We start from the raw sequence: 9,965 nt of genomic DNA on the forward strand, positions 1-9,965 counted from the left end.
CAGGTGGTCTTTACAGACCACTGCAGGCACCCACCCACTGCTGACTGCCACCCAGCCGCATGGCACAGTGGCAGAGAGGCAGCCTGAAGACACATCACCTTGGGCCAAATCCTGGAGTGGCCACTTGCTGGACAAGTGTATTATCCGGGAAGGTTTTTTAACCTCTCGGTACCTCGGTTTCCTCCTTTATAAACTGGAGATGAATCTATAAACTGGAGCTGGGTGTGGTGACACGCACCTGTAGTCCCAGCTACTCAGGAGGCTGAGGATGGCCTTGAGCCCAGGAGTTGGAGGCTGCCGTGAGCTATGACTGTGCCACTGCACTCTGGCCTGGGCAACAGAGCAAAACCCTATCTCTAAAGAAATAAAAATAAATCTATAATGGGAAGGAGCGAGGGATAACAGAGAGAGGCATGGCAAAATTTTAGGGGTGATGGAAATGTTTGTCATTTTTGATTGTGGTGATGGGCTTATGGGTGTATACGTACATCAGAACAAAATGTGTGTAGTTTATTGTACCTTAGTGCAGTTGTAGAGAATTTTTACCTTCCTCCTAGAGTGGTCTGGAGGCTCCCGTGAGGTCCTCCATGTGAAGGTGCTCAGCAGAACACCTTAGCAGGAAGTAAGTACGTGGATCCTTCCATGCAGCCTTCGAGTTCACTGGGGGCCCCGCACCGCTCCAGGCACTGGAAAGACAGGTGTGAACCAGCCTAACACAGGCCCCTGCCTTTGAAGAGCCCCACTGAGAAGGACAACCAGATGTATAAACAGATAAATTAGAAGACAGGGTGACAAGGGAGATGGGGCAGGGGGACGAGGAGATAACCCCCAAACACTAGATGTGAAGTCTAAACCCCCCAACACTAGATGTGAAGTCTAAACCCCGCAACACTAGATGTGAAGTCTAATGACTCAGAGATAAAAATCCTGTTCCACCGGACAGCTGGGTCATCTTGACCTTGACCTTCTGTGTCCTTCTCTGTAAATAGAATGGTAACTGCCATGATTAGTGAGCTGACTATGTGGTAGGTAGTGTTTTTCTTACTCTACCTGTAGCCTCTCCATGCTCCTGTGAGATGTGTTATTCCTATCTTACAGATGGGGAAATGGAAGCACAGAGAGGCCAAGACACTTGTTCAAGGCCACACAGCCCGTAAGTGGTAAGGACAGGACTTGAATCTGAGCAGTCCAGCTACAGAGCCCACATGCTGAAACCACCGTGCTGTGCAGTTTTCTGGCAGGTGATGCTGATGACAGTGATGACACTTTTGACACAGGGCTTTGGTGAGCACCACATGCATTAATATATGGGAACCTGCTCTGCCAGCTGGAAAGTGCTGGACCCATATGAACTCTGACTTAGGTACAAGTTGGGGGAGAGGAAAGGCTACTGGGAGCAGAATTGTGGAATGCCTACTGTTTGCAGACCCTGTGTGAAGCGCTGAGAAACGGAATGAGGAAGGAGTCCCAGTCTCAGCACTCAGGGACTTCCCACGTTCTCAGTGAGATAGACACAAATCATCACAGTGCAGGTGCCAGTACATGAGTTAGAAGTGACAGAAGAAGGCCCAGCAGACACCTGGGCCTGAATGCTGCATGACCCCTGCATGGCACCTGGGCCTGAATGCTGTGCTAAGGGCCCCTTTCTTGTACCCTCTCCTTGCAGAGGAACAGTCTGTAAAGAACACCTCCCCAGGCGTGGTGACTCACGCCTGTATTCCCAGCGATTTGGGAGGCTGAGGACAGAGGATCACTTGCAGCCAGGAGTTCAAGACCAGCCTCAGCAACATAGCGAGACCACATCTCTTAAAATAAATTACCAAAAAAAAAAAAAAAAAAAAACAAAACTGAATGTGGCCCTAGCTACTCAGGAGGCTGAGTCAGGAAGGAGAATCCCCTGAGCCCAGGAGTTCAAGACTGCAGTGAGCCATCTCAGAGATGTTGCCGAGGCTGGAGTGCTGTGGTGCGATCTCTTCTCACTGCAACCTCTGCCTCCCAGGTTCAAGCGAGTCTCCTGCCTCAGCCTCCCAAGTAGCTGAGACTACAGGCGTCCACCACCACGCCTGGCTAATTTTTGTATTTTTAGTAGAGACGGTTTCACCATGTTGGCCAGGGTGGTCTTGATCTCCTGACCTCAAGTGATCTGCCCCCCTCAGCCTCCCAAAGTTCTGGGATTACAGGCGTGAGCCACTGCAACCAGCCTAAAAAACTTTTTTTAATAAAGAACACCTACTACTCTGCCTCCTGCCAGGCTGGGCGTAGCAGGCACCTCCTCCAGAAGGCCCACCAGGCTTGGCACTTGCTCCAGGCTCCCACAGCATGCACCCCTGGCATTGTCATGGCCCAATCATCAGTCTAGCACTAGACTGAGTCCCGAGTGTTCAAGGGCCTCCTGCCAGCTCCTAGCGTACAGTGGCTGCTCAGGAAGTGCCTGCTCGCTGAAGGAATGAATAAATGATTAAAACCCTGCCCGTTTCTCTTTCTGAGTCCTGACCAGTTATTGCAGAGATGCCAGGCCCTTCCTGAAGGGTGGAAAGAGTTGGGGAGGGGGCTTGTAGCATGAGCCTCTAAGCTTGGAAGCACAGAGCCCCTGAGGGGCACCCCCTCTTGAGGTATCAGAACTGGGAAGGATCTGAAGCCACACCACCGTGAATGCACGTGGTCTCATCTGACCTCAGAACTTCAGCGGGTCGGGTCTGAGGAGCACTTGAATGGAAGAACTGGGAAGCCCCCACCCGTCTTCACGTTCAGGCCACTGAGAAAGAAGGTTCTCCAGCAGAGCAGGGATGGGGGCGCCACATGCCCGTAACTCTCCACTCTGCACTCCAGGACAGATTTGAGCCAAAGGGAAAAAGCGTGGCCACAGCCCTGGGGGATGGGGGTGCTGCCCAAGGTTAGGGGCTTTTTAGATTGTGCTCAGAGCTATCCAAGCCTCATCCGTGAAGAGCATGTTACATCCTGGGCGTGGGGGTCCAGGACACTGGCTGGGGTGAAGAAATACCAAGGAAGGAGTGGGTTGCATCCCAGGGGCAAACTCGCCCTCAAGTCCAGAAAAGTGAGAGCAGTGATCCCTGGGGTCTCCCGTCCACTGAGAAGGGCCAGCAACACCTGGGCCAGGCAGCTCTGCTTCTCTGTACTTGATGGAGAGGAAGTGGGGCTCTAAGCTGGGGACTGTCCAAGACCATGGCACAAATGATCTGAGACTCCAAGCTCTACCCCACTCCATGTGACCCTCATTAGCTCCCCCATGCCCCTTGCTGCCCCATCCCCTGCCTCCCTGTCTACAGGGCCTTTTGCTGTCCACAAAGTACTTCCTTCCCCTCTGCCTGCCTCACCCCCACAGTTGCCCAGGGAGAAGGCATTGCCCTTGTATGTGCCCATTGTACAGACGAAGAAAGTGAGGCTGAGGGTAAGGGACTAGGCTCCCCGTCAAAGACCACCTGGGTTCAAAGCCCTGCCCTACCGTCTACTAGCTCTCTGACCTTAAGCAAATTTATTAACCTTCCTGAGCCTCAGGTTCTTCCTCTGTAACATGTGGGTAACAATAGTCCCTACCTCACTGGGTTAAAGGAGTTAATGCACCTGAAGTGATAAAGCCTGGAGTGAGCACCCCACAGTTGTTGGTCATCACAGTGATGGCTATTATTACTGCGGGCTTTGTGCATGCGTGCGCGTGCGCACACACATACACACGCTTGCAAATTTCACCCCTGAGCTCCAGAGCCAGGGCTAGGAGAGGGGTCACAGGCCTTCACCTGAAGAGGGTGGAGGTTGTTCTTACACAGAACCCCACCTCTTCTGTCAGACCTTCTCACCCTAATGAGGCTCTGGCCACTGGCCTGTGAGTGCCAGGGAGGCAGGAGAGGAGACCCCCAGGAAGGCAGACAGATGGACCCCAGGCCTAAGCCAGCCTGGAGGAGCCCACCCTGCGGCCTTGGGCCTTGTCCTGTATACAAAGGCAGGGAAGCGCAGTGTTTGTTTTCCCAAAGCCGATGCATTTTTAGCTCTTCCAGGCTCCAGACAAGGAAGAGGATGTTTGGACGGGACAGCTCAGACCTACCTGCCCTGAAAGCTGGCTGGAATTGGAGTGAAACCGTCCTGGGGTGAGGGGAGCTGGGCCAGATGGGCTGGAAGATGACCCCATCGGGGGTCTGGGCCCGCCCCTTACCTTGACGCTTGAAGGCTGGCTCTCCCCAGAGAAGGCCCATCCTGACAGCGTCCTTTGCTGCCTGCCCCCTGGGCCTGGAGTGAGCCGCCATCAGGACAGCCTCCCTTGCAGAGCATTCGCCCCGGGCCAATCATGCTCTTGAGCTGACAGCCTGAGGGAGGAGGCAGGACAGTGATTACCGTTTGACCAGCAAGGAAAGGGAGGCTGGCTGAGCCTGGCCCGCTCCTGGTGCTCTGATCTTTCATCCGGGGAAGGAGAGGAGACTGAGGCTCCGAGAAGCATACCCAGCAAGGATTTGATCCAAGGCTCTGATGCCGAAGCCCACACCTTTGCCACCTCCCAGCCACACGATGCCTCCCAGGCAGCTGCCCAGCCTTCTTCATGTCATGATGCATACACACAAAATTATACGGACTACATGGAGAGGCTATGCAGGGCTGGAGGCAGTGGGACCAACGATTCACAGGGGGACCCCGGGTCCACCCCCACCCCAGAGACAGAAGCCATTTGCTTGTGGTGGGCCCATAGGTGGGAAACAATGGAGTAGGTATGGGTTAGCCAGCCCCTTCCGAATCAGGACATCCTTTCAGTCGCTTTCTAAGGGTTTGACTGGAGATTCTGGAAGGGATGGAGGTGGGAAGGAGAGAGGGACAGGCAGTGAGCAGGCACCCCTCTTGGTGGGGATCCCAGCTTGTTAGAGGAGACTGCTCGTAACTGCGGGAAGCATGGTGGGCCTATCAAAAGAATGGGAAGCCAGCCATGGTATAAAAGTCACAAACGTACGCAGGAGCAGTGGCTGACGTCTACAATTCCAGCACTTTGGGGGACCAAAGCAGGAGGATCACTTGAGCCCGGGAGTTGGAGTCCAGCGTGGGCAACATGGCAAAACCCCATCTCTACAAAAACAGTAATAATACAAAAATCAGGTGTGGTAGTGTGCACCTGTAGTCCCAGCTACTCAGGAGGCTGAGCCGGGAGGATCACCTGAGCCAAGGAGGTTGAGGATGCAGTGAGCCGTGATCACACCACTGCACTCCAGTCTGGGCAACAGAGTGAGACTCTGCTTCAAAAAAAAACCAAAAAGTCACAAAGTTTCCACGAGTATTCATAAGAGCAAACTCCATGTAACCCTGGCCGTGCAGTTGGGCAGCGGCTCTATGCCTATAAGTGCAATAACTCATTTGAACTGCACGACACGTAGGCACGAGAGGAGCTCTCACCACTCCCATTTCACAGTGGGGAAACCAAGGTCCACAACAGCTCTGCCAAAGTCAGGGAGGGCTGAGGGCAGAGCCCGGACTTGAACCCAGGCAACTCAACTCAGTGCCAACATCGCTGCCCTGCACTTCTCTACCCATCTGCCAGGCAGGCAAAGATGAAAACACACCTGCCCGGTTCACTGAGGCCTCACCCTCACTCACTCACAGATTCCCACGGGCTATCTCTGTGCCTTCGTCTCACTGTTGTCGTGAACTGAAAACTGCACTTAAAAAAAAAAAAAAAAGTACTTTTTAAAAAAGTTAAACACTGTGATTTTATATGTTTCAAGCTCATACATCAACTCACTGAACCACCCAACAATCCAGGGAGAGGAAAATACGTTATCCCCATTTTACAGGCATGAAAATTGAGTCCTGGGCCTGGAGGAACAATGTCCGCAGCCTCGGTGTCCTCATCTGTAGAATGGGTGTCCAGACATAAGCTGATTGTGGGGAGTGTGTGAGGACATGCATGGCATGCCTCTGGGGTTATCCTCAGGAAGCACTGGCCATTCCACCACCAGCTCACCTCTCTGGAGCCCCCTGCCCTAGTGGGGCTTACAGGCCAAAGCAGGCAGGCAGGTAGACAGACGGAAAGACCCAGACGACTATACAGACACCCTGGGGCCACGGTTATATAAGTCAGTAAGCAAACAGAGGGCAGCTGACGGGAGTGACTAAGAGTCTTAATAGGAACCACCGCAGCCATGGGCATAGTACATACTCCCCGGGCACAGATGCGCTCAGGCCATGGGGCACGTCCCTGCTGAAGCCACAGAGTTATCATCGATGGTCCCAGGTGGGAGGGGTGTTCCAGGAAGGATGGGCCTTCCTCTGCGCCTTCCCCCTTGGGGCGCCTGGGGACCTCCCTGTTCTTCCTTGGATGCCAACAGTGCTTCCCCACGCCCCTCCCAGCTGTGGGACCCTGGGTGAGTGTGATTCTGGAACCTGCCCCATTTGGGGATGGGGTTAATCTAGCAAATGAATGAAGGGGCTTGGCACAAACGGAGCACTCCGTACGCGGGAGCCATGGTTACCATTCTTCCCACTTGGCTGAGGCATGTGAGGGACAAACCTCATTCAGTCGCACAATTGCCTCAGAGGGAAGCAAGAGGCATGGGAGGGATCATACCCCTCTTACAGATGGGAAAACTGAGGCTCAGAGAGGGAAAGTGACTTCTCCAACATCACCCTGTTGGTTAGAGGTGGAGCTGGGTTTGAACTTAAGTCACAGCACTCCCAGGGAAGTGCTCAAAGGGAGGGAAGAATGGATTCAGCCAGAAAGACAGATCCCCCCATCTCACCCACCAGTGTGAGTGAGCTGTTTTCCCATGTGGGATCTGGTGGGCGCATGCAGGGAGGGTGAGTGTGCCTGTGTGACGTGGTGTGAAGGGCGACTGGGGGGCCTGCGTGCACACAGGCATTGTGGGTGTAAACCAATGTCCACAGGCCCGGGAGGAAGGGAGCACAGAAACACCCCCTGGCAGCCAGCAATGTCCTGCTCGGGAGACACCCGGGATGCCGGCCACAGCCGAGCGGGCTGGAGACCCCAGGCGCCGGGGCTTCCCTTCCCTAAAGACCACCACTGGGTGAGGGGAGGATGCACCTCAGCCTCCAAGCCTCATCTCCCTGTCCATCCCCCTCCCCAGCTCCTTCCTGTTTTGATGGAAGGAAAATTTTTCAGCTTTTTCCTTCTTTATTTTTCCAGACGGGTGACTCGCTCGGGAAAGGAATTCCCCCCTCCCCAGACCATCATAACACCTCTAGGTCCATGCCATCGAGGCAGGCCCATCCTGTTATGCTGGAATAGGCACGGTTATTTTGGGGTGCCTTACGGGGGTGGTGCCCCAGGGGAGGGGACGTGGGGGTACTCAGCCGCCTTCTTCCAGTCCATGTCCCTCTCCCAGGTTCCTCCCCACCCCCACCCCGTCCTCCCTGCCCGAGTTCTGGGAGGAGGGAAGGAAGCCTGCCAAGCCAGGGTATAAATAACCCAGGTGGTTACTCAGCTCCTGAGAACATGATAACATGAGTCATGACGTGAAATCAACAGGAGCAGCGAGCGCCCGGGCCGCCGCCCTGGCAGGGCAGTGGGCTGCAGGGAGCGACTGTGAGGGGCCCAGGACTGCAGCAGGCAGGGCCCAGGCTGATGGGTGAAGCTGCTGCCCTGTGCCTGGTCCAAGACAGGCCTTTTCCCAGCTCAGACCCTCAGTTTACTCATCTGGCATATGCGGGGGGCTGTCTTCCTTCCCCAGGTCCTCCTGCAGCTGGAGAGAGGAAAGGAGGGCGGGGGTGAGCTCTGAACATCCCTGGGGCCTTTCCCTGTGCCTGACACACAGTGGTGGACAGAGCCAGCCCACTGGAACTTCCGGTCCCCTCTCCCCATTTCCAGGGCAGATGGCCCAAGAGGTTCCCTGAGCCTCAGTGCGAATTGCGGGAAGGGAGGAAGGGGGCTTGGACAGGAGCAGGAGGGTCCTGAGCACAGGGACTGCAGAGCCTTCACCTACCAGGGTGGCCCTGAATCCAGGACAATCCCCAGCCTCCTCTGGCACCCGCTGCAGTGTGGCCTGAAGCATGGGCACAGAAACAGGACACCCTGGAAGACCTCCGGCCAAGCCAGTGTGACCAGCCCAGGCAGCTTGGCCGGGCTGCTGGCCCATCTCTGGTGCTCGCAGGCCAGGGGGCAGAAGCCAGCACCCCTGCATCCTCACCCTCGTCCTCGGCTCCAGGCTCCTCTCCAGAGCATCACAAGCCTGGACCCCAGGTTGCCATGACAACGGGTTCTGGAGTCTCTGCAGGCCAAGTCACCCACTCCTGTCCACCCGCAGCTGCTAGGCCTGGTGGGGGGTGATGGGGGGGGCAGGGCCTGTCCTGGTCAGAGGACAAAGGGTGGGAGGGCACAGCTGGTGCTGCTGACCTGGGCTGGGAGCTGGGGCATTATCCCCCACGTGGCCTTCAGCAACGTAGTCTCCCAGCTCAGCCTCAGACCCCTTCCTGGACAATGGCAGAGGAGGGGGAGGATAATGGCTATCCTGGCTATTATGAGGGGTGCCCTGCGGAGGGCGTGTTATCAGGAGAGCAAAAACCCCTCTTCCTCTATGAGGCATCCCCGTTTCCACCTTTGGCCTTATCAGAAGGGCAGCACCCCGGAGCTTGCACCCCACCTCATCTGCCCTGACCCTTGGCCCAGCTTTCTCTCCAGGTGGGGGGTTTACCGCACCCACCACCCCCCACCCCTGCATGCCCAGACAGCTTGGCATGGCTCAGACCCAGCATTCAACGGGCAGCCTGCCCTCTGGCCCCTCACAAACAATGGGGACTCCAGGAATATTGTCCCGCCCGGGCTGAATCTAATGCTCTAAATTTAGTCCCTCTGATGCGTCCTCCGTTTCCTGCCCCTGCTGCCCTCCTTTCAAGGCGATGAGGTCACCCCGGAACCGCCTGCCCCAGCAGCCAGGCCCAGGGGGTTTCCAGGCCCAGGACTCCTCTCCTGCTCTTGGGGAACAGGGTTTCATGGGGACCAGGGGACGTGGGCCTTCCCTCCTCCCCACCCTGCCCTCCCTTGCCAGGCCCCTGGGCTGCTGAGCCCCATAGCCAGGGCCTGAGGCAACCTCGTCCCAGAGCTGAGGACCCAGGCACATCGCCACCAGCCTGGGGTGGGGGAGGCCATGGAGGGAGGGAGCAGTGAGCCCCCAGGGAGGAATCTCCAGCTGAAGAACTAGGAGCTTGGGCTTGTTCTGAGAAACACACGGTCTCAGAGTCACTCATTCAGAAAGGAGACAGAGAGCCTTCCGAGCGCTGGGAACGAGAGATGCGTCCCTGCCCGCTCAGAGTTGACAGTCCAGAGGCAAGAAGGACAATCGGCAAGTAAACAGTAAATGAACAAGAAGACCCCAGTTGTGAGAAAATGTTATAAAGCAAATAAATCAGAGAAACGTGATCACAAACTCTGGACGGGTGAAGGGTACAAGTTTAAGAAACGGGTCAGGGAAGGCCTCTCTGACATTTGAGCTGAGCCTTGGATGACCAGAAAGAACTATTGAAAGATCTGGGTGGGGCCAGAGAAGGGGTGAGTGGCAGACGCACCCGGAGAGAAGAAAGTTGTCCAGGAGGGGCCAGTGCGCTGGAGGGAGGGGACGGGGCAGGCACAGGGGCAGGGGGATGAAGCCAGTGGCACTCCCCCCACCAGGGTGCTGAGCAGGGGAGCCCCCATCAGGTTTGCAAGGATCCATTGCTGCTGTGTAGAGATAGGCCAGGGAGGAGGCTAAAGTCAGGAGATCTTGGAACAATAAAAACCAAGTGTCCTAAGTCATTTGCTCGAAGGCACCTTCAAGATTTGCCTGTTTCAGCCCTGTCATGAGTCTCTGAGGCCCAGAGAGGGCATGTGTCTTGCCCAAGGTCACATAGCAAGTCAGAGCTCTGCCTGGAAAACCTTCTATAGGAGAGAGTGAGGGGTACCTGGCCACCTGAGAAGGATGCATCTTTTTAGGAACGCCACGTCAGATGCTGTCCTCAGCCTAGCTCCCCCCGCATCTGGAAGC

This window comes from Piliocolobus tephrosceles, chromosome 19, assembly GCF_002776525.5.
Source record: "Piliocolobus tephrosceles isolate RC106 chromosome 19, ASM277652v3, whole genome shotgun sequence".
In the NCBI taxonomy this organism is placed as follows: Eukaryota; Metazoa; Chordata; class Mammalia; order Primates; family Cercopithecidae; genus Piliocolobus; species Piliocolobus tephrosceles.